Source organism: Garra rufa, chromosome 12 (genome assembly GCF_049309525.1).
Source record: "Garra rufa chromosome 12, GarRuf1.0, whole genome shotgun sequence".
In the NCBI taxonomy this organism is placed as follows: Eukaryota; Metazoa; Chordata; class Actinopteri; order Cypriniformes; family Cyprinidae; genus Garra; species Garra rufa.
Genome location: NC_133372.1, coordinates 48,008,292 through 48,034,393, shown reverse-complemented (window position 1 = coordinate 48,034,393; position 26,102 = coordinate 48,008,292). Strand labels below are relative to the sequence as shown.

The window sequence follows — 26,102 nt, the reverse complement described above, 5'->3', positions numbered from 1 at the left end:
CTTTTTCCACGACTGAGAGTCCTCCGCTACTGCCTGAACAAAAGGGGATGGTCGAATATACTGTGAAATTAAAGAAGGAGCACTGCTGCGAATTGTATGAGAAAATATGGATTTTTTTATTGTTTATGAGATATTGTTTTTTCATAACCATGAATAAAAATGAATATATTACTCCTGGCATAATTTTAGACAACTACGTTGTTTGACAAGCGTGTAGGCTGCCATTTTAAACCGATCTGAGATCAGTTGTGCGGGATTGTAACCATAGATATATATACGTATATATATATATATATATATATATATATATATATATATATATATATATATATATATATATATATGATTGTAACCGCCTTGCGGTATGGGTTTTTGAATAGTAGGCTGAATCTGGATCAGCGACTAATAAGGAGGGGAAACGCCTGGACGACGATACGAGTGGAGGCATAGATAGATTATCCTTTTCTTATAAATAAATCGATTCTTTGGTTATGAAATTTTAATTTAAAACATCCTAAATTGCTTATCTTTAAAATTGTCTCAAATTATTAATGACTTAAAATGACACAGGCCGAAAACGAGAAAAATATTCATTTTATGTTCTTTTTTAGGACGCAGTCTGTATACATTTGTTTGTCAAATTTAAAAACGTGAGTGCAAGAAACTGCAAAATAACTCGCTAAAACATTAATAATGATGATGATGACAATAATAACAACACAAATAAAATAAAACATTAAATTCACGTTAGCTTTTTTTATTCTAAAATAATATGGAAATAAATATTTTATTTTATGATATTTTATGAAAATTGTTGTTTCATATTTTTTTCTTATTAAACGTACAAAAGTAAGTTACTCTAGTAGTCAAAAGCTTAAGTTAAAAACAGCAAAAGCAGTAATATTGTGAAATCTTTTTACTATTTAAAATAACTGCTTTCTATCTGAATATATTTTAAAATGTAATTTATTCATGTGATCAAAGGTAAATTTTCAGCAACTTTACTCCAGTTTTCAGTTTTCACGTGATCTATCAGAAATCATTTTAATATGCTGATTTGCGGTTTAAGAAACATTTTTTTTGTTATTATTATCAATATTTAAAACAGTTGAGTAATTTTCTTTGATGAATAGAAAGATCCAAAGATCAGCATTTATCTGAATTAAAAAGCCTTTGTAACATTACACAAAATACCAAATTTGTTTGGGAAAGAACTTATAGAACTTGATACTTTTATTTAGCAATTTTTTTTTTTACAAATGATGATATGGACACTTATAATGCTACAAAATATTTCTATTCAGATAAATGTTCTTTTGAACTTTCTATTCTTCAAAAAAATCTACTCAGCTGTTTTCAACATCATAATCATAATAAGAAATGTTTTCTGAGCAACAAATCAGAATATTAAAATGATTTCTGAAGGATCATGTGACGAGTAATGATACTAAAAATTCAGCTTTGAAATCACAGGGATGAATTACATTTTAAAATATATCCTAATAGAAATCAGTTATTTTAAATAGCAAAAATATTTCAAAATGTTACTGTTTTTGCTGTACTTTGGATCAAATTAATGCAGGCTTGGTGAGCAGAAGAGACTTGCTGTTCAAAAACTTTTGACTGGTAGTGTATTTCTTATCTTTCACCAGCAGATGGACACCAAGAACAGTGCATGAGCAAAGCTAACTGGGACATTCAAACACCAATCATCAACATCAGGGGTGTCTTGTCCTGCCTCTGGAGGGCCGCTGTCCCACAGAGTTCAGCTTCAACCCCACTTAAACACCCCTGAATCAGCTAATCTAGGTTTTACTTGGCATATTAGAAATGTCCAGGCTGGTGTACTGAGGCAAGTTGGAGCACAATCTGACTTGTGAATCTATGATAAACTGACTTTAACTGGAATATTGACTGTTTGTTATTGTCCTCTTGCATTACTGACAAACTACTTTTCTGTTTGATACTATAAAGCTGCTTTGACACAGTCTGTATTGTATAAAGCTGACTTCACTTGACCAAACACAGCTTGACAGTGGCCCTCCTGGACTGACTTTGGACACCCCTGATCTACATCTACTTTATTTATTTTTCTCATATTTAAAATAGGCCTATGTGAGAAACATATTTACAAATAACTCTTTTAACACATTTTTTTCCACTCTGCTTTTTTCTACTTAAGTGTACATTCATAGATGCTGTAACTGGTTGCTTATTTAGATCTGTCACTATTTTAGTCATCTTTTTAGTCAAAATACTGTATGCATAACAATGACAAAAGAAAATGCTGTGCAGAATAGTGCTATATAGAGTATAGCAGATTACACAACTGGACACAGCTGTCACTACAGTGAAATGTCATTTCACCTGCCCATGTACGTATTATACAGACACATCTAATCTGCAGATGTGCTTGAGGAGGCTGATCTCACAGCACTCAAATCACATCAGCATCTGCTGATCATTTGGATCCGCTTACTTGGAACATTATTTTCTTTTGTTAGTGTGTGTGTGAATGCATGTAGAGGAGACTGAGGCTAGCTGTCAAAAAGGCCGCATATCAGAAACCACATGAGAATGCATTTAGGCAAATGTTAATTGTGGTTGAACTGTGTTTTTAGGGCAGGAATATTTGCAGTTAAGGCAAGTTGTCACATGTCTTTAGTATCTTGTATTTCTGTGCATTTTTAAGTTTTAGTTTAAAAGATTTTTTTTTTTTTTTTTTTTTTAAAAAAGTCTCTTCTGCTCATCAAGCATGCATTTATTCGATCCTAATTACAACAAAAACAGTTACCATTTGAAATATTTTAATATTTAAAATAGCTGTTTTCTATTTGAATATATTTTAAAATATAATTTATTCCTGTGTTTTCAAAGCTGAATTTTTAGCATCATTACTCCAGTCACATGATCCTTCAGAAATCATTCTAATATTCTGATTTGCTCAAAAAAAATGTTAAAAACAGCTGAGTAGAATTTTTTTCAGGTTTCGTTGATGAAAAAAAGTTTAGAAGAACAGCATTTATCTGAAATAGCAATCTTTTGTAACATTATAAATGTTCTTCTTATCACTTTTGATCAATTTAATACATCCTTGCGTAATAAAAGATTTTAAATATATATATATATATATATATATATATATATATATATAAATATTTTTTTATAATTTATTTTCCAAAACAAAACAAAATTATATTGACTTAAGGCTTTTGAATGGTATAGTGTACAATGTTACAAAAGCTTTTTATTTCAGATAAACACTGATCTTCTGATCTTTCTATCTATAAAATAATCCTGAAAGAATTTACTCAACTGTTTTATATATTAATAATATAATAATATTAATAATACAAATGTTTCTTGAATAGAAAATCAGCATATTAGAATAATTTCTGAAGGATCATCAGGAGACTGGAGTAATGATGCTGAAAGTTTAGCTTTGATCACAGAAATAAATCACATTTTAAATATATATGCAAATAGATAAAAGTTATTTTAAATAGTAAAAATATTTAAAAAATATACTGTTAAAAATATAAATATACTGTACTGTTTTTGCTTAACTTAAATGCAGGCTTGGTGAGCAGAAGAGACTTCTTTAAAAAAAACAATACTAATCTTACTGTTCAAAAACTTTTGACAGGTAGTGTATTTTATAATTATATATTTTTATTTTTGCAATTATTTTTAATAAAATAATACATTCAATTATTTTTCTTTATATTTTTGGGCTTGACCTTTTTTGTACGTTGTTTAATCCATTTACATTTACAGACAGAATCTACCTCGAAACATTTATGCATTAATATAATGCATGTATATTATGCATTATACACATTAATAAAATGCAATAAATATTCACTGGATTGTGACACCTAGCCAAATATAAATTCTTGTATTACTGTGTACTTATATCTGTGAATGTAGGCTAAAAACCTGAAAAAAAAGGAACCTCTTTTCATTCCCCTACAGTGTTAACCGTGAATCCTTGCAGAACGCAGTCACTGTCAGAGAAAAAAAAACAGCCCTGGGAAGAAGCTTTGAGTCTGGAAATGCGGAGAAATAGACCAGCGCGCTCAAAGAATGAGAGGCATGTCCTGCACTCTTTTCAGCCCCAGCTGAGCTGTGTGCTGTTTTTTAAATCACTTTACCACACTAAACCTACACAATACACACCAGCTGGATCACACACACACACACACACACACACACACACACACACACACACACACACACACACACACAGATGATGTCAGCTCTTGAGCAAGAGCTCAAGTAGCATACATATAGGCAAAGTGGTTAAACACCAGTTTAATCTTTTATCAGTCAGCTGTAATCCTAAAGCATTTGAATGTGATGGGGAAGCTGGATGGGGGTGTTGGCTGATGCTGCTGTGTGTGTTTGTGTGCCTGACCCTCTGACTGCCATTGGATAAGCTCTGCAGGAGGGGGTGTGTTCAGGCTCACAGTATAGCGCTTGTTATGAGAGCCTTCTGCCGTCCCCTTCCACAAACCTCAATAACAACAGTATCGCAGCCTCCGAGGCTGAGTGTGTGTGTGTGTGTGTGTGTGTATTGGGGAGTGAGGAGTGCCTCTACCGCCGTTGCAGCTGCTTGCGGCTTCCTCCCTGTGCTGGATTTCCTTGAAGGTCTGCCTCACCTCTGCAGTGCCTAGGAAAAAATAAGGGTCCCCCAGAGACTAAGGTAAGTGATGTGAGATAATACATTCCACGTCTGTCAGCTTCATTATTCAACTTTTCTCTTGTTTACCTTTGGAGAATGCAGCACACCTCTATAGTTCCCACCCACCATCCATTTAAACCACCCTGGTTGAGCAGTTGTGACAGTTCTTTAAGTAATAATTCAGTATTTCAAGATTGGACTACATTCTTCATTGCTTGGCTGTTTTTATAGTAGGCTTGCCACATTGACAGCATTTCTGGCCACCTTAATGCTGTCTAGGTGTCTCATAGCACAAATCATCTCATTCCTCGCTTGGCTGTGCTGGCTCAGTTTACCTCCCCGCTGGGTTGTCGTAATGTCGAGCAGCGTGTCAATCTGGCAGAGATGTGAGACATGCGAGCAGGGAGCGATGCGTTTAAACGTGCCGTAGTGCAGCGTAGCGCGTCTACTCTGCACTGCTGCAGTGCTGCTCAATAGCTCAGGCTCGGTTATTTCGCGATGGTGACTGGCTCGTTTGCAGCGACCCGGAGACGGTGAGCTCAGCTGGTCGAGATCTCTGTGATATCCCGCGATGCCCGAGGCAAGATCCTAGCTGCCATGTAGAAAGGTTCCTGTTTGATTCGCGTGTATAGCGTGCGCTTTCCTGCTAGTTTCAGGCGCAACGGAGACAGTCGCGTTTGGATTAAATTGTTAAGGGTTGGTCACTGTGCATATATTTGCACATAACAAGGTTAGGTTGATTAAGCAATGCGTTTTCTAAACTGTAACGTTACGTTGACTGGAGCAACACGAATTGCTTAGTGTTCAGTTGATTTGTACAGGAACAAAACAGATATGCTGCGGTTTTGGAGAGTCCAAATTTTATTCACCTGTTCATCTGACAAAAAAAATATGATCTCATTACAGAGCATAGACAGTCAATTCCTTCTCACAGTGTGCAGATTATGAACCATATGAAGGGGAGGGGGTGTCAGATCCCCCTAATTAGGGCTTGTACCCCACAAAACAAATGGTTTGGGGGTCTTTGTAAAATCTCTTTATTAAAACAAGAATGCATGCGTTCCAAAAGGGTTTTCAAACGTTTAAATAAAGATGTGATGATTAGTGATTTCAATTAAATGTTTTTTTTTTTAAATAATGTCCCTTCATTCACTAATAATTAGGGTTTGATGGAATGCACAGGTGTCTTATGTTAGATTTAAAAGAAAAAAGAAAAAATGCATATCATAGACCAGTTTCTAATGAATATAAAGATATCATTTGCAGCTCTTAAAGTCCTTTTTTTCTTTTTTTTATTATTTGGATTATTTATTTTTATCATATGTGTGGTCCTGTAACCTTTTAATGGATGTATTTTTGTTTCACTCGTTCTCAAATGTGCATAGTTTTGCAGAACTGAAACTAAAAGGAAGGAAACACTTGAATACATAAATCATGTAATTTTTTAGACAAACTATAATACTGTAAATAAGCTACTGCAATGCAGAAATACTACACAGAACAAATTGTTATATTTATATCAGACATCAAGTAAATCGAACAGTTCAAGGGCCACAGGTGCCTCTGGGCTGGTGTCAGGTTATGAGCTGTCTATTTACATCCTTGCAGTTTAACACGGTGTGTTTGTTTGTTATTATTAATACAACAACACTGAATACATGTCTTTATAAGAATATTATAATTATATCCTATTATTATCTCAAAAAGAAAAATAAATGTGGACAATTTTGTTTTTAAATGATTATAAAATAAAATGGATAGAATGCAAACAAAAGCACGCATATCAATTTCAGATGGGTGCTTAACTAAAAAACAAGTAAAGCAATAAAATGTAAAGTGGGCAACTCGAAGCATCACACACTATGCAAAAGTTTTTTAAGGAATTTTTTGATACTTTTGGAGCTTTGGTGCTGCCGACTTTACAAAATAAAATGGACAGTAATATATGTAATCATGTCTGGTAACTTGACAAATATTTATCCACCTTTTTCTTTCCGTAAGAATGTACATTTTATGGGTCTGGCTTCAAGTCTCATCTGCGTCTAGCTGTTTTTAGCTGCACAAAACAGCTTGTTTTTTTTCTTGCAAATTAGTGTGTGTTACCATATTATTTTAATGTATTATCTTATATGAACACACTGTTTTCTAGTGCAAACTGTTTTACCCGTTTACTGCATGTTGTTATTCTTCTTGTTATTTCCCTATAGCAGCTAATGAACCGGAGTCTCACCCATAGGCTTACTTCTGCGTTGAAGAAAAAGGTGAATAAAAGTCAAAATAACTTTTAATGATCTATAAGCATTTCACAGAGTTAGGCTACTAGGAAACTAATTAAACTATATTACCAGTGCACCAGTAACTATTTATTTATCATTCAAACTGATGGAAACTGATAGATCTGATCTAAAAGATTTTTCATCCTGTTGCTCACAGCTTTCATTTTTCAGTTAAAATAGCTGCTACTTTTGAAATTACTGTTAGCGATTTTAATGTGACTTGGTGTGCTTCATAAAAATGTCCTGTGGTCTATGGTGGACATTGCGTTCAGAAGATATAGGTCAATCCATGAAAAGCAAACAATGCCAGGCCTGTTATTTCACTAATAGTTTTGCAATGCTTTGACAGATCGAAATTCTATTGATACGTTTATGCCAGTACCATCTCTAGATGCTATGTACCTAATTTGGTGAGAATCGGCCCAATGGTCTAGGAGGAGTTCAATAAAGTTTGTGAATTTAAAATGGCAAAAAAAAAATCACAATGCTTGACTCAAGGATTCAGGAGAAAAAAGTTTTGTTTCCAGCCCTAACCACCTTTTTCTTCAGACCTCCTGTTCATTATAACAAGAAAAATAACAACGTTCAGTAAACAAGAAAATGGTTTGCACTACAGACCAATGTGTTCTTAATTGAGATAATACATTAAAACAACATGGTAAGACACACCAATCTGCAATATCAAGCAGCAAAACAAGCTGATGAGACCGGAAGCCTGACCCATAAAATTTACAAATGGCCACGCCGCTCTTACAGAAAGAAAAAGATGGGTAGGTTTTCAAAGTTACCCAAAATTCAAATTGCCTTATTATTGCACCACCTACAGATAGATGAATGTACGCTCTTACAAATAAAGGTTCTTTATTGGCATTCATGGTTTCATGAAGAACCTTAAACATCTATAGAACCTTTCAAATGCAGAAAAGGTTGTTTATAGTGAAAAGGGTTCTTTAGATTTTTTAAATGTTCTTCAGAATGCTTCTTTTAAGAACTGTTCACTAAAAGGTTCTTTTTATGGCATTACCACAAAAACACCCATTTGGAGTCTTTATTTTTAAGAGTGTGTGTTCCTGAGTAGTGATGACCACTGAGATCATTCTACCAGGTTTAGGGTCTCTACGATTTAAGATCTCTGATGCCCATATGCTTTTAGAGCAGAAAAATAAACAAGTGAACAAATGTTATTTGTAGATAATTTATTTAGCTAACTGCGGAGCCTAATTTGGTTTTGCGCAGCACAGACTTCCTCAGATTGCATGTTGAAAATTTGCCTTTACATTTTCATAGTTTACCTGACCTAAAAAATTCCTCTAAAAAAGATGAAATTATCAACCCCCTTGCATGCCTTTGTATAATTGGCTCACTGCCTTTGCACATGTAATGTCTCCCTGAGAGCCTACAAGCTGTTTGATGTTCTCTGGAATGCAGAGGTGCATTAAACATGTGACCTAAGGGCCACCCAGGAGCCTGACTCCCTAAAGAGTGTGCAAGTCTACCATAATTCTGGGGAACGCATAGTGAGCCTTTCTATGGTCCTGTGTTGTTTCAGCCCAAACATTTTATTCATTAATTTATTTCGGACAGGTCCAAACATTTCCAAATACAGCTGGCCAGATGCCATTACATGTCATTTGTTGTGATGAAGACCAATTTATTTATTCATTTGTTGCATTTAGTTGTAGATTTTATTCATTTATTTGATTATGCTCATTAAGGTAACATCTAGTAAACCCAGGAGACATTTACTAGAGAAATAAATGGTCATGTTTTTGCTCTTGTGATCAGTCATGTGGGCTTCTTGTACCAGTGAGTGTAATTCCATGACCTGGTAGAGCTCTGAAACAGGCCCTTAGTGGACCACTGCCTAGAGAGACATATTGGGGTGCTTTAAAGTCTCTTGACTATTCCTGTTACACTAAAATGGTTGTATTGTATGTTTCTTACTTTCTTGGATGTCTGAAGCGGTGGGCATGAGAGAGCTCGTTGTGGAGGTTATGGAATTTGGCATAGCAAAGTCTCTTGGGGGTTCACATGTGAGGCTCTGTGGGGGCGATTCCTTGTCCATTGTTTTCAGCTGAAGGACATTTCTCACAGAACGGAGATGGAAACAATGGCTGATATAATTTGCAAGCCGCTCCTGCCCTTTAGATGTATTCCTCATATGTGCATAAGGGAAAAAAAGTAGTATGCGGCCATGTGGACACAGAAGGATTTCTTTGAGAGCTACTCACAGGAAAGTCATCTGAATTGTAGTTGTATATTGGCTTTTCCATGGTTCTCCTGTTTTCAGAAATGGAAACTTAGATTTGTATCAGAACTACAAAAGTTGACCGGATTTTGAATGCTATTGTGTTTTCATGTGAGGAAATCCCTGAGGGTCCAATGGATGTGACTGAGTAGATGTAAAAACACTTTCTCTTGGTCACAAGATTTTCTCTTTACTCTGATATAATATTTTTTTTAGTGTGAAATTTCAATATTCTAAAGAAACCTTTTTCCATTATAAATAACCTTTTGTCCAGTGGTAAGTTTCCATGAATGTTACACGTTCTTATCCATAAATCAACGAAGAACCTTGGTTTTAAAGGGATAGTTCACCCTAAAATGAAAATTTTTCATTAATTACTCACCCTAATGTCGTTCCAAACCCGTAAGACCATTGTTCATCTTCGGAACACAAATTATGATATTTTTGATGAAATCAGACAGGGATCACATTTTACATTTACATCCCAAAATTCACAATATTACTGTTTTTACTATATTTTAAATCAAATAAATGCAGCCTTGGACTTCTTTCACTAACATAAAATATCTTACAGACCTAAACCTTTTGTACGCTAGTGTAAAATAGACTGAGATGGTCATTGTGTAGAATTGGGCAGTTAAACTGTGATCTGTCATCCTATGTTTTCCAACTGTTTATCAGTGAAGGCAGCACAAATGGGTCGCAAAGTGAGTGAGGAATGTAAATAAGCTTTACTCTATATCAGCGAATCCAGCGTAGTATCAGCAAATCAGTTCCACTGGCATGTGTATGTGTGCTGGCTTGTGTATGTGGATGCAAATGTTCAAAGACAAATGCTGGTTTTCAAGCGTGTTCTTGCGGTTGATCTTTTCAACAAATGTTCAGTTCAATTGATGGGATCCATCCAGGCACATAATATCTTTCCATTGTGTCCTGGACCAGCGAAAGCCACATGGGTATTCGGGTTTCATCCAAATTCCCTTACCACCATTTTTTATTTCAATTTTTTGAATTTGACAGCTCTGCAGCTTCTGTGGCCTCATGGGATAGCAGATTGCTTGCTGGTTGCACACTTCAGAGTCTCAACAGATGCGGTGTCATCTGGGTATTGTTTGCCTTCTGTATAATAAATACTGATAATGAATACAGAATATTTAGACATCCTACTCTCCTTTTTGCATACCATGTGGCAGAAGAGCAAATGCATGTTGTATTTTCCCCCAATCCTCCTTTCTTCAGCCTTTGAGAAGCTGCAGATGGATTTCATCTATAAAGAAGCTTGGAAAAGAGATGTACCCAGCTTTCCAGACAGGCTGTCTGATATATAATTAATTCTAATGATATTCTAATGATTTGTATGTTCTTATCATTATAGTTGTGGTGTGAACTCATTTAACATTTAGAACCAAATTTAAAACAATATCTTTAATGTTGTCCCTATAATTATAGTACTTTGGGACTTAAAGGAACAGTTCACCCAAAAATGGCAATTCTGTCATTAATTACTCATGTTGTTCTAAATCCGTTATTGATCGTCGGAACACAAGTTAAGATATTTTTTTAGGAAATCTGAGAGCTTCATAAAGTTACAGTTGAACCATTGATGTCACATGGAGTATTTTAACAATGTACTTACTAACTTTCTGGGCCTTGAACATGTCAGTTGCATTGCTGTTTATTCACGGGTCTCGAATTTCATCAAAAATATTTTAATTTGTGTTCTGAAGATGAACAAAAGTCTTACGGGTTTGGAACGACATGAGAGTGAGAAATTAATGTCAGGATTTATATTTTTTCGGGTGAACTATCCTTTTAAGTGTTTTTAAATAGTAGTTACATTTTATTTTATTTCAGCTTTTCTGTTTTCTTTGAGAAGCTGCAGATTTCAGCTTTAGGAAGCATGGAAAAAAGGTCTGCATAAATGCTGAATGGAGGAGTTAAAACCTTCTGACCTCTTCTGGCAATAAGTTCTGTTTGCGTCTACTTTTGCCTGTTTTTGTCTGAGTTCTTTCCTGTTTTAAGCGATAAAAAGACACTTGCGCAACCTTCGAAACATAGTCTCCCTACATATTTCATAATCATTCCATGACAACAGTGACATTTATGTAGGTAGTCATAAAGATTTATACTCTGGACTAGAAAGACGCGATTAGTGCTACATGAGTTGAGTTTTAGCACATTATGGAATCAAATCATCTTTTTTTGCACTCACCTTCATTTTCGTTCACCCCTGTACTGCTTGTGCTGGATAGATATGATCTGTCACGTACTGTGAAATCTTCAGAGGATGGGGGTTTGTCTATCGCCTTTCTTGCGCTCTTAGTTATGCAGTGACGTCAGCAGTCTCCAGGAGAGAGCTGATGCAGCAGTCAGCAGAAGTGGAAAGAACAGAGTAAAGAATACATTGAAGAACCTTCTTACAAACGCTGAGATTTTAGTATGCACATTCTGATTTTGTTTGTCAAAACAGCCCTGTACTATATTTCTCTGTGGACTCCAATAATGTATCCAGACTGTTGGGGGTGTAGTAGTGTCAGAGATGTAGGTCATATGTAAATATGTTTTTAAGTAATCCTTTTTTATTAATGCTCTGTCTGGCACCAAGCTTCTCCGTATACGTCTTTGTTATAAGAAAATATAGCATAACCTAGTAAAACGCTGGCAAACAGAAATGAAAGCTTTGCTACTGATGTTAGTTATGAGCTTTAGTTTTGTCAGATGTTTAAAGCTTCTTGTCAGACAACTTGCCACTTGCCAACATAGTAGATTTGTCAGTCATGAGGTGTTGAGCATTAATATGAACAATGAGCATCTGTTGCTGTGTTGCTATGTTGTGTCTTACAGCTGTTTCTTATTTAGGTTGTCTTTGATGTCTACACCTGCTGCTTGTATTTATGATGGTGGAATGGGTTATTGGCATGAAAAACTGGTGATGACAGCTTGTGCTTTTTATATAATATTCACTATTCAGTATTCAAATATTAAAAAACGTCGGTAAAAATATTATAGTACAAACCTGTTGGTTTGTTGGTTAATTATAAATGTAAGTCACTTTACCATATACGGTGAAACACTTTGTTTTAGCATTGCATTATATGCAATTTTACTGCAAAATACTGTCAAATTTATGTTTCTTGGAAGTAAAAACCATATGTGACCCTGGACCACAAAACCAGTCATAAGGTTAAATTTGACAAAACTGAGATATATACATCATATGAAAGCTCAATAAATAAGCTTTCTATTGATGTATAGTTTGTTAGGATAGGACAATATTTGGCCGAGATACATCTATTTGAAAATCTGGAATCTAAGGGTGCAAAAAAATCAAAATACTGAGAAAATCACTTTTAAAGTTGTCCAAATTAAGTTCTTAACAATGCATATTACTAATCAAAAATTACATTTTGATAGGTTTACAGTAGGAATTTTACAAAAAAATCTTAATGTAACATGATCTTTACTTAATTTCCTAATGATTTTTGACATAAAAGAAAAATCAATAATTTTGACCCATACAATGTATTTTTGGCTATTGCTACAAATATACCCCAGCGACTTAAGACTGATTTTGTGGTCCAGGGTCACATATAATAACCCTACTGGATCTCATGATGAAAATGTACCTGTGGGAACTTTTTCGCTAGACACGAATTATCTACCAATAATATCACTGTTTCCTACAGAAATGAACACTAGAGGCTGTAAAACAGCGAGCACTTGTAATCGTTTTCCGTGCACAGTTATGATTACAGCTCCATATGTTTCGCTTTCCGAACATAACAAGCTTGGCAGAATTGGACTTAGGATGCGAAAATCCATGGGTTTCCGCATCCCGTGAAAAACATGACTCGCCTTGAAAGAGCTGAAAGAATCAAGAAAGAAAAACAAGCTAAAGTGGCATGCTTGCGATTGTGTTTTATGTCACATTCGCTTTTGTTCATACTATCGGGTAGATTTAGGTGCAGTGCAGATGTTACATTATTTTAAAACATCACAGAGCATTAGAGTTATAATGTCAGCCTCAGACGTCACGCCCATGGAATGTTGGCTAAACGTCTGATGCATATGGTAGAGTTAACTGGAAACACTTCAGGAATGTCGAAGTCGTGATCTGATTAGTTGAATTTGATCGGATTTCCGGGAGACGTGAGTGTCGCGTTTATTTTCGGTCCGCCGGGAAACAAAGCGCAGACTGATTTACTCGGCGTTTTGCTAAAATGTGCTTATCCAGACGCCATAGTTGTTATACACATTTGCGACGTTCACGAACAAATTACTGACTTACTGCTTGTTCTCCCTCTTCTTATTTAACTTTCAATGCTGGTTATTTCAATGACTGACTTGTTGCATGCCAGTCTGTTGTTGTGGGGGCATTTCCATGAACCGAAACGAACTGTGATTGGTTGTTTGACATGTCGGTCAAACGGCCTTATGGGCGGGCCTTGGCCAATAAAAGCTGCCATGAATTCCAGACCTTCAGCCGTCAGTTTGAAGGTCTGGCTACGCGAGACTATAGAGTTATAGCGCCACTCAACTAAACAACAAAACCAGCGTCACATAAAACATACCATATGTACATTCATCTGTTCTGGGGAAAAAATTTACACTCTTCTAGTGCCACTCAATAGACATTTCAGAACGAATATGTCACATAACGTATATACGAAAAAGGTAGGTTTTCGTCAAGAGATCGGAACACAAAGATACTTCTGATGAAATCCAAGGGCATTCTGACTCTGCATAGACAGCAACACAAGATCCAGAAAGGTAGTAAACATCGATAAAATAGTCCATGTGACATGAGTGGTTCAAACTTAATGTTATGAAGCTACAAGAATACTTTTTGTGTGCAAAGAAAACTAATGTACTCTATAATTCTGGACCTTGAACGAGGTAATGTTGCTGTCTTTGAAGGGTCAGAAAGCTCTCAGATTTCATTAAAAATATCTTAATTTATGTTCAGAATATGTAGACTCTTTTACTCTCCTTTTTGCATACCAAATGGCAGAAGAGCAAATGCATCTTCCCTCAATCCTCCTTTCTTTTTCTTCAGCCTTAGAGAAGCTGCGGATGGATTTCATCCATAAAGAAGCTTGGAAAAGAGGTCTACACAGCTTTCCAGACAGGCTGTCTGATATATAATTAATTCTAATGATATTCTAATGATTTGTATGTTCTTATCATTATTGTGGTTTGAACTCTTGTATTCTTTAACATTTAGAATCTTTTTTAAAAATATATCTTTAATGTTCCCCTTCAGTCGAATCACTTCGACGTTACATGGGAATTCGCTTAGAATCCAATCATCTCTGAGCCTTATACAAAAGGCCAATGAAAAATTGGCGAGTGGCATTTGCATGACGCGCCACGCCCCGTACATACGGGTATAAATAGCGACGTCATGCGCCAGTCAGACAGCTTCTTCGCTTCAGATCCGTCTGAATGATTGAGCCTGCTGTTCTCTCTGCTAAAGAGTTTCTCATCTTCAAGAGTTCTTCCAGAGTTCCTGCTCTCTCTTCTGGCGTTCTGCAACAATCTAAAAGAGCTTACCGTTGCAATCGTCAGCGATCTCCCGCGGGCTGCCGTTTTCACGGCCATTACAGCCGCACTGCATTCCAGCGAGAAAGTCCCGTTGAGTGCACAGCCGCCCCGCGGCTTTTTCCCTGGGCAGACCGGGAGCTAAAAGAGCAATTTCTCACGGCTGTTAAAACGTTCTTTTCAGAATGGTTTTTCGGCCGTGCGCTTCAGGATGCGGTAGTTTCCTCCCTCCTGCGGACGGACATGATCACTGCCTCACGTGTTTGGGGAAAGAGCACGCTGAGGCAGCGTTCATGGATGGTGAATGCATTCATTGCGAATGCATGACCATGAGCACGCTGAAGTCCCGCCGCTCGTTCGCGAGGCGGCTCCCCCCGTCTTCCTCTCGCGGTCCGTCGTTAAGCCGTCAATGCTTTTCGGCCACCGCGGCGAGACGCGGGGGGGACTTAACTGTCACCGTGCAGAACGCACCGCCGGCCCAGAAAGCCCTGCGGTCTTCTGTCACACAGCGTGGTCCCGTCGAGTTCCCGGAGCAGTACGCTTCCCCGCCCAGCGGGCTGAGCGTCTCCTTCGGTGCTCCTGCGGAGGATGAGATGTCGACCGCAGCATCAGAGGGAGAGTCGGTCGGCGAGGCGGACGCTTCGGCGGCGCGGCCCCCTCCAGAGGTGGCCGCTCCGTCTGAGGTGGACGTCGAGCTATCGACTATGCTCCTCCGGGCCGCCAGGGGGATCGGTTTGGAGGTGCCCCAGGCGCCCCCGGCCGATCCTTCTAGGCTGGATGATTGGTTCCTGGGGAGGGCCCCCGCGGCTCCACCTCGCCCCCCCTCGGTCCCATTCTTCCCGGAGGTGCACGAGGAGCTGACGAGATCCTGGCGGGCCCCCTTCTCATCACGGCCCCGCCCCAGCTCCTCTCCCCTCACCACCCTCGATGGCGGGGCGGCCAGGGGGTATGCAGCGATTCCCCGGGTCGAGCGCGCTGTGGCGGTGCACTTGTGCCCACGCGGCGCTGCCACCTGGAGGGATCGTCCGCATCTCCCGTCCAGGGCGTGCGAGCGCTCGTCCGCCCTTGCGGGCCGCGTTTACCACGCCGCTGGACAGGCTGCCACCGCCCTGCATGCTATGGCGATCCTCCAAGTATATCAGGCCCAGGCCCTGAAACAGCTGCACGAGGGTGGTCCCGACCAGGGGGTTATGGAAGAACTCCGCGCCGCCACCGACTTCGCCCTACGGGCGACGAAGGTCACGGCGCGTTCCCTTGGTCAGGTGATGTCCACAGCCGTGGTCCAGGAGCGACACCTATGGCTCACTCTGGCCCAGATGGCAGACGTCGACAAGGCTCGCTTTCTTGACGCTCCTATCTCCCAGAGTGGCCTATTCGGCGACACTGTCGAGGACTTTGCCCAGCAGTTCTCGGCAGTCCAGAAGCAGAGGGAGGCCATTCAACACATCTTGCCCCGCCGCGAGTCTAAACCCATCCCGCCGCCGGTGGCTCAGCCTCCCCCCGCTCGTCGCCGAGGGCGCCCCCCCGCGGCCCCCACCAAACCTGCTCCGTCGCCTGCTGAACCCAAGAAGGAGACGGCCCGACGTCGAGCCGGCCGCGGGGGCGCGGCGCCGCCCGCCTCTCAGGGACCTGCAAAGAACACCCGCAAAAGAGCCGCGAAACGTCCCTGACGCGGGCAACCCGGAGGTGGAGAAGTTTGTTCTTCAGGGGACGAGAACATCTACGTCCCCGCTCCCGCTGGAGGGCCGGGGGTTGTTGTGCACTTTAACGCTGCCGCCGGCCCACGGGTCGGCGGTACCCACAACTTCAATAAAAGAGCAATTTCCTTCACCTCCGGGGCCTCGGCCCCGTGTTCCCGTTCCGGGCGGCACCAGGATGCCCTCTCGGAGCCGGACTCGGAGCTGTCTTTCGCCAGCGCGGGAACCTGGGAAGAAGGTAGGCCCTGCTCAGAGCAGTTTGTCTCCCCTTCCTGTTCCCCCCCTAGGCTGCCCCACCACGGTCACGTCGGTCAACGTTCCCTTGACACCCCTGTCGAGGCGCTTGGGGGCCTGGCTTCAGCTCCCCAGCCCCTCGCGGTGGTTGATACGGACGGTACGTCTCGGCTATGCGATTCAGTTCGCCAAAGCTCCGCCCAGGTACAGAGGTGTCCTTCACACTCGTGTCCACTCAGACACCCACGCCGCTGTCCTGCGTGCAGAGGTCGCAGTCCTACTGGCGAAGGATGCGATCGAGCTTGTCCCTCCAGCCGAGATGAGGTCAGGGTTTTACAGTCCCTACTTCATCGTGCCCAAAAAGAGTGGTGGGTTAAGACCCATCCTGGATCTCAGAGTCCTGAATCGGTCCCTTCTCAGGCTGCCGTTCAAGATGCTCACGACGAAGCGCATGCTCACATGCATTCGTCCCCAGGATTGGTTTGCAGCCATCGACCTGAAGGACGCGTACTTCCATGTCTCGATTCTTCCTCGCCACAGGCCCTTTCTTCGGTTTGCGTTCGAGGGTCGAGCATACCAGTACAAAGTTCTCCCATTCGGCCTGTCCCTCTCTCCTCGCGTTTTCACCAAGGTTGCGGAAGCGGCCCTGGCCCCTCTTTGGCTGTCAGGTTTCCGCATCCTCAACTATCTCGACGACTGGCTTCTGATAGCCCACTCTCGAGAGGTGCTATGCGACCAGAGGGACCTGGTGCTTCAGCACCTCAGCCGCCTGGGCCTTCAGGTCAACCGAGAAAAGAGCAAACTCTCCCCAGTGCAGAGGATCTCTTTTCTCGGTGTGGAGCTGGACTCGGTCTCCATGACAGCCCGTCTCACCAACGAGCGCGCTCAGTCGGTGCTGAGATGTCTAGATTTATTCAGGCACAAGACAGCGGTTCCTCTAAAAACTTTTCAGAGGCTCCTGGGGCATATGGCAGCTGCGGCCGCGGTAACGCCGCTGGGCTTGCTTCATATGAGACCGCTTCAGCACTGGCTACACGACCGAGTCCCGAGACGGGCATGGCACCGTGGCACACTCCGGATTGGCGTTTCCCCGCAGTGTCGCCGCCTGTTCAGCCCGTGGTCAGACCCTGCCTTTCTCCAGGCTGGAGTACCCCTGGGGCAGGTGTCCAGGCACATCGTGGTTTACACGGATGCCTCCACCACGGGTTGGGGTGCTGTGTGCAACGGGCAAGCAGCTTCGGGCTCCTGGACAGGACCTCGACTGCAGTGGCACATCAATTGCCTCGAGTTGTTGGCTGTGCTTCTGGCCCTTCGTCGCTTCCGACCTACGTTGCGTCAGAAGCACGTACTTGTGCGTACCGACAGCACTGCGACTGTGGCTTATATCAACCGCCAGGGCGGCCTCCGCTCCCGTCGCATGTCACAACTCGCCCGCCGTCTGCTCCTCTGGAGTCAAACGTGGCTAAAATCGCTACGTGCCATTCACATTCCGGGGGAACTCAACCGTGCAGCCGATCAGCTCTCACGGCAGTCCACCCTCCCTGGAGAATGGCGACTCCACCCCGAGACAGTCCAGCTGATTTGGAGGCATTTCGGGGAGGCCCAGATAGATCTGTTTGCCTCCCCCGAATCCTCCCACTGCCAGCAGTTCTTCTCCCTCAACGAGGTATCCCTCGGCAGGGACGCTCTGGCCCACAGCTGGCCTCCGGGGCCCAAGTACGCCTTTCCCCCAGTGAGCCTCCTTGCACAGACCCTGTGCAAGATCAGGGAGGACGAGGAGCAGGTTCTCCTGGTCGCCCCATACTGGCCTGCCAGGACCTGGTTCCCAGAACTCATTTCCCTCGCGGCAGCCCCTCCCTGGAAAATCCCCTTGAGGAAGGACCTTCTTTCTCAGGGGATGGGCACTATTTGGCACCCACGTCCCGATCTATGGAACTTGCACGTCTGGCTCCTGGACGGGACGCTTCAGACCTCGCCGGCCTTCCACAGGCCGTGGTAGAAACCATCACTCAGTCCCGAGCCCCCTCTACAAGGCAGGCGTACGCACTGAGGTGGGGTCTATTCGTCGACTGGTGTTCCTCACGAGAACAGGACCCACAGAGATGCACGATTGCAGTAGTGCTTTCCTTCCTGCAAGAGAAGTTGGAGCGCAGGCTGTCCCCTTCGACTCTCAAAGTGTATGTTGCCGCTATTGCCGCACATCACGATGCAGTGGATGGATCATCCCTAGGGAAGCACCCTCTGGTCGTGAGATTCCTCAGAGGCGCTAGGAGGATCAATCCTCCCAGACCGCGCCTCGTACCCTCTTGGGACCTCTCCGTCGCCCTCCAGGGCCTGCGGGGACCTCCCTTCGAGCCCCTCGCCTCAGTTGAGCTTAAGTTTCTGTCATTAAAGACAGCGCTCCTGACTGCTTTGGCCTCCATCAAGAGGGTGGGGGATCTGCAAGCTTTCTCTGTCGACGAAGCGTGCCTGGAGTTCGGGCCCGGCGATTCTCACGTCATCCTGAGACCCCGGCCCGGCTATGTGCCCAAGGTTCCCACCACGCCTTTCCGCGATCAGGTGGTGAACCTGCAAGCTCTGCCCTTGGAGGAGGCAGACCCAGCTATAGCATCGTTGTGTCCAGTCCGTGCTCTGCGCACCTACGTAGACCGCACTCGGCACTTCAGACGCACCGAGCAGCTCTTTGTTTGCTTCGGAGGTCAGCAGAAAGGGAATGCTGTCTCCAAACAGAGGTTGGCGCATTGGGTGGTAGAAGCCATCTCCCTGTCTTACTTATATCAGGGAGAGCCTTGCCCCTTAGGCTTGCATGCCCACTCCACACGGAGTGTTGCATCTTCCTACGCGTTGGCACATGGCGCCTCATTAGCGGACATCTGCAGAGCTGCCGGCTGGGCGACACCAAATACCTTTGCCAGGTTTTACAACCTTCGCTTAGAGGCCGTCTCTTCCCGAGTTCTGACAGGTGACCGGGAGGACGGCTAGTGTCGGCTTGCTGCGCCATTCCCACGTGGATCCGTGCGCTATCTCCCAGTTTGTTCCCTCCGGCGAACCTGGGTCCTCCATGCCCCTCAGTCCGGGCTAGACGCGGAGTAGCTCTTGACTGTGCTCCTGCCGGGTCTCCTTCGCCCCGCAGGTTGTGGCTATTTTTCTCTATATTTTTCCAGGGGTCAACCAGAAGGCCTCTGTTTCCCTCGTATATCCCTAAAACCCCCTTATGGATATATTGAATCTCTTACTTTCACATGGACAGAATTCATGTCTCCGCCCCCCCAACCCCTGCTTCAGTTTCTGGCATCCCTGGGGACCCCCCTTCTCGGGCCCCAGGGCGTTGGGAAGGTTACGTTAACGTCCGCCTGTTGACACGTCCGCCTGCCGGCACGTGGTCGTTGCGTAACGCGGCGCAGGGACGTGGCTTGTTCCATAGGGTCAGTTCCCATGTAACGTCGAAGTGATTCGACTGAAGGGGAACGTCTAGGTTACGTAGGTAACCCTCGTTCCCTGAAGGAGGGAACGGAGACGTTACATCCCCTGCCACGTCCCTGTCGTCGCGCTGACGCCGGCTCAATCCGGCTCCTCAGCGAAGAACCTGTCTGACTGGCGCATGACGTCGCTATTTATACCCGTATGTACGGGGCGTGGCGCGTCATGCAAATGCCACTCGCCAATTTTTCATTGGCCTTTTGTATAAGGCTCAGAGATGATTGGATTCTAAGCGAATTCCCATGTAACGTCTCCGTTCCCTCCTTCAGGGAACGAGGGTTACCTACGTAACCTAGACGTTATCCTTATAATTATAGTACTTTGTGAGAACAGGTCTTTAAGGGACAATTCACCCAACAATGAAAATTCCGTCATTAATTACTCACCCTCATGTCGTTCCAAAACCGTAAGACCTTTATTGATCGTCAGAACACAAATTAGTTAAGGTTGAACAACTGATGTCCTTACTACCGTTCTGGGGCTTGAACATAGTTGTGTTGCTGTCTATGCAGGGTCAAAGAGCTCTTGGATTTAATCAAAAATATCTTAATTTGTGTTCCAAAGATAAACAAAGGTCTTACAGGTTTGGAACGACATGAGGGTGAGTAATTACAGTTGGACATTTATTACAATTGAGTCAAGTCAGGATAAACCCTAAAATGTAAATGTGAAATATCAATAAAAATGTCAATAATTTAAATGATTAATTGAAAAATAGATTAACGTTTGCATTTGCTATTTAACACAATTAGAGTTTGCTCCTGACTGAAATGTAATCTGAGGCTTAATAACCGTAAAATCAATTTATGTGCCTTTAACATGCATTATATAATTCATGGTATAAACTAAAAGCTTGTTTGATGATATTTGATTCATACCTTTAGGTTATTGGCATGATTTAAATATTGTTGAGAAAACGTGGCATGATCATCTTTGAAGCAGGTCAAAATCTCTTAAAGGTTGTCCTCCATATCCTGTTCTCATTCTCTCTAATTTACCATAGCAGACTCAGCCTTTCCCCGTTTTTAATTATCATTGCACCCCAGGGTAACTTCCAGTGCCGGCCTGGAATATTTCACACCTGAAGTATCCATTTCATGCAAAAACAATCAAAGGCATTTATTTTAAAACCTTCTGAGTTAAAGACCATGGTGGTTGTTCTGTCTTTTTTAGTATAATCCCCACACTAAGAGCAACAACAAGCTCTTTGCTGAGTGACAGATGTGCAATAGTGGAGACAAAACGAGAGCTGTTTTTATTTTTACACACCAGCCTTTTTTCATCTTTATTTTTTTACACTGTGGCATACATATAGCATATACAGTACCTCATATTGCTATAGCTGTTTAATGAGTTGCATCATCCATTGAGCAGTACTTGAAAAATGTTGTTTCTGCGGCTTGATATTTAGCAATGATAGCGCTGTGATGAAGAGATGTTAATTGCTTTGCAAAGCAGAAAGCTTGACTGAGAGTAGTCTCATCCTGCTAGATTAATGCAGAGGAAAGCTGCACTGAAACTGATTAGACACTAATCCTAAAGGACGGTTATACACATTTACAGCTGTACAGATGGAACCAACACTTCCACCGCTGATCATGTTATTGTCCTCACATTTATTAATCACTACCTTTCATAAGCATTGTTTCATTTCGAGATTGATTTTGCTATCTAAAACAACATGAATGTTCAAAAACCCATTCTGAATTTGCAGATTCCAATGTAGAATTCTTTGCTTATTTAATTTTAGAGTACTTAGGTTCAGTGTTTTATATTTGAACGGGATTATAAGGAACAGCGAGTTGTTTCTGATTGTCATTAGTTGAAGTAAAAACAAGCATCCAGTGTCCTCTGAAATCAGGCAGGAAGAGCACTTTTTTTTTCTTGTTATTTCTGGTCAGAACTCCAGTAAGAAAGTAGAGAAGTCTACATTGCAAAATACTTTTGGTCCTAAAGGAGGAAGATGTTTTTATGCTTCTGATTAATTCAGCCACATCCTAAACACAATACGTGCCCTTTCTCACGATCTAACAGCAAAACCTTGTAGAAAAGGAATTCAAGCTATAATTTAAGACAACAAATCTGTTTTTGATTCAGAGTTTTGCTAACCACCAAAGAGAAAGTATGTGGCCACCTGCTTCTGACTGCTTTTCTTTTGCTCTTCCAACCATCCATTTGCCTTACTTAGATAACAAATCTTTCCTGTCTGAAATAAAGCCTTCATCCAACCTGTGCTATCTAGAACAGCAGCTTGAGACGGTTCGAGATTCAAAATGGATTTGACACGGAGGGAAAAACAGTAAGAAAACAGATAGTGACATGAGTGGAGAACTGAAATTGCTTCAGAGAGCGCCTCTGATAAGAATAAGATGGCATCACTGGATTTGAGAGCGAGCGAAAGACATAGTGATGAAGAAAAGATATAGACGCAACATGCTGCATTGCCTCCAGCTCTGCTTTGGCCTTTTGAAAAGGTATTAGACTTTTCAATATGGAAGATCCTCAGGGTGCCAGATGCTTCCTGTTGCAGATGACCGCTAACTGAACCCCAGACCACAAATAGCAGATGTGTTTATGATTGTTTGTGAGAACAAATAGACAGAATAAAGTCCCAACCACTTTTTTGTTCTTTTCTAATTATAGAAGTCATTTGTTGATAGATATGTTTATACAAGAGAGAATGAGAATAAGAAATGAATGGGGGAATTTGTAAAACAGCGAGCACTTGAAACCGTTTTCGTATACAGTTATGATTACAGCTCCATATGTTTCGCCTTCCGGACATAGGATGTGGAATCCTTGTGTACGAATCTTGTGAAAAACATGCCTCACGATAAAAGACTCGAAAGACGAGAGATCGAAAAACTCAACGGACATTTTAAAGTCACAACTGCGGTGACACCTTACAAAATAAACGCACATAAAATTTGTTCCGGGTGAAATAAACGAACACTCTTTTAGCCACTCAGTGGACATTTCACATTGAATATGTCACCAAACGTACATGATGGTACATATTTTGCGTCTTGCGAATTAGTTCCCACAGGTCAATTTTCGTCATGAGATCAGGTTGGCCCATCTCCTTTTTGTTTGTGCATTAGCTATGTTTATTATGTTTATTTGTTCCAGAATGCTCTTATTGTCCACAAGCTAATATAAAATCAATACCATCAAGTATATACACTTCAGACCTCTGACCTCCTTATGACTCTTGAGTTTCCCTTTAGGTTCAGAAAAAGGCCAGTGTTACGCCTACAGTTTAGGGACATGATGATAGCTTCTATTTTAAGCGCTGTGTAATCGTGAAATTAGAAACAAGCGGCTTCCCATGGCTCAAACCTGCTGGTTAAAACTGTGAAACAGTGTCAACTAGAAAACTGCTGACAACGCCAGAACATGAAGAATTTATAGTTCACAGCATGTGAACATCTAGGCTTTCCTCTGTGGCTGAGAAAGAATAGCAACTCTTCATTTGAACAAAATGATCCCCTGAACAGTTTACTGCTATGAATAATCAGAACCACAGTCCTCCTTATTAAAGTGTTAAAAATAATTTCATGATTTTATGTTTTGGTCATATTTCTGAGGATATAATCACAGAGTTGAAAGACCGTATAGGGATAGTTCACCCAAAAATGAAAATTCTGTCATTAATTACTCGCCCTCATGTCGTTTCAAACCCGTAAGACCTTCGTTCATCTTCTGAACACAAATTAAGATATTTTTGATGAAATCCGAGAGCTTTCTTTCCCTGCATAGACAGCAACGCAACTGACACGTTCAAGGTCCAGAAAGGCAGTAAGTAACTTATAATAGTCCAAAATTTTTTGAAGCTATGAGAACACTTTCTGTGCACAAAGAAAACAAAAATAACGACTTTATTCAACAATTTCTACTCTTCTGTGTCAGTCTTCAACACGTTTGCGAGAGTACCATAACGCATGCTAGTGAATGCGTGTTAAAGACAGACACGGAAGAGAAGAAATCGTTGAATAAAGTTGTTATTTGCAAGGTCAGAATTCTCCCGAATTTCATTAAAAATATCTTTTTTACATAAATCTGCTGTGCAGCTGCATCTTATAAAAGACAGTTCAGTGTTAGCTTAAATGGGATTGTCTTTAGTGGTTCTTATTTTGCCCTTCAGAGACGTAATGATCAGATGTTTCACCATCAGCGGAAATGGAATAGGAGCCTTGCCCACAGTTCCTTAGAGACGAGCCGGACTACACAAATGTGACCTTGGGAACTCTGTACTGTGTTATTTCCTCTTAAGCTGGAGAAGTTTTGCATTTCAAATGGCCTTTTCTTTTTTTTCCCTTCCACCTACTACTTTCTTTTTTATCTGTCCTCAGGAGTTACAAAAGGACGGACAGTGTTTTCCTTTAAATGCTAATCTGGAAAGCTGTAGTGATTGCTTTCAAAGCGGCTTCATGATATCTTGCATATGTTACACTATGCAGACTAATCCATAAGCAGAATCAGTAGCGATATGTGATTTATTGAAGCTAGAGATATAGAGTTTATTCAATGTTAAGATATCAAATATTTTCCTCAGACATGTCCAGTGCGGGAATTATCCAGACTCTTTTCCAGCAAGTATGTTATCGCATTTCCAGATATACCGCACATGCCATTTACTGATAACAGAGAGCACTTCAAGTTCAAGTTGTAAGTGAAATGGTGCCAGGTGTGGGAGAAGATTCCTTTAAAAACTGGATCTGTTTTTCGAAGCTGTTACTTCTTAAACATTCTCATGCCTCTGATCTGAGAGATTCACTTCTGGAAGCTTCCAGCCTTTGGAAAAATGAGATAGCCAAGATAGAAGGGAGAAAAAAAGAGGGAAAGAAAGAAAAAATGAAGTAGGCAGATCAAAGAACAACACAATGCTGCTTGTCTGCTGGAAGAGGAGGAAGCCAAAGCCTGTGAGCTGTGGGTCAAAGATACGGTTAAAAATCTGTAGAAATTCCAAGCCTCATATTTCAAGAAGTAACATTAAAATGTGTCTAGTATATTAATATATAAATAGCCATTTGCACTTTCCCAAGAACTTGTGAGCAATTTGTGTCTGAAAAGTGTTGGAGGCGCTGTATTCTTTAATTAACTTGAAAAGTTTAACCAACCTCTGTAGGCAAGAAGTACTTTTTTTAATTTATTAGAAAATTCTCTTTGCAAAAGAGGAAAACATAAGGCTGGTGCTCTCACCATTAAAACATTTTAGGTCCCCTGAGAGGTCTTGTGTAATGCCCTCTGAAATGTAACCAGGTTCTTATTTCCCACAATGCTTGAAAGTAAAAAGCTGTAGTCGCTTTATAACCACCCCCATTACTGTATCTAATCTTGAGCGACAAGATCTTCCATTTTAAGCATTAAAACATTCTAATGCATGTTATATTAGGAATTTAATTAGTTGTGTTGTAACACCCCGTAGACTTGCAAAAGTATTCACACCCCTTCATTGTTTTACATTTTGTCATGTTGCAACCTCATGTTAAACTGCTTTTAATTACTTTTTTTTTCCCCCACATCAATCTACACTTCATACACCATAATGGCAAAGCAAAAACAATTGTCACAACTTCAGAAATTAATAATAATAATAAATAAATAAAAACTGAAATTGGTACACTGCATAAGTATTCATACCCTTAATTCAGTACTTAGCTGAAGCACCTTTTCCGGCTCAAGTGTTTTTGGGATGATGTGACAAGTTTTGCACATCTGCATTTGGCAATTTTCTGCCATTTTTCTCCTCACCTCTTCATCTCTCAAGCTCTGTTAGCTTGGATGAGGGCAGACACACATTTTTGGGTTTCTTCATAAATGTTTGATTGGGTTCAAGTCCAGGCTGTGGCTGGGCCACTCGAGGGCATTCACAGAGTTGTCTATAAGCCACTCTTGCTGTGTGCTTAGGGTCATTGTCTTGTTGGAAGGTCTTCACTGAG

The 26,102-nt window shown here is 41.5% G+C and overlaps 1 protein-coding gene across 1 annotated transcript in view; it reads left to right on the top strand.

The window, feature by feature from the left end:
• Positions 1-4,583: 4,583 nt before the first annotated feature.
• The window catches only part of LOC141346773 (uncharacterized), a 71,598-nt gene continuing 50,079 nt past the window's right edge, over positions 4,584-26,102 (top strand). Inside the window, exon 1 of the mRNA XM_073851727.1 lies at positions 4,584-4,705. The gene's annotated coding sequence lies outside the window, so the exon portion shown is untranslated. The remainder of the gene's footprint in view (positions 4,706-26,102) is intronic.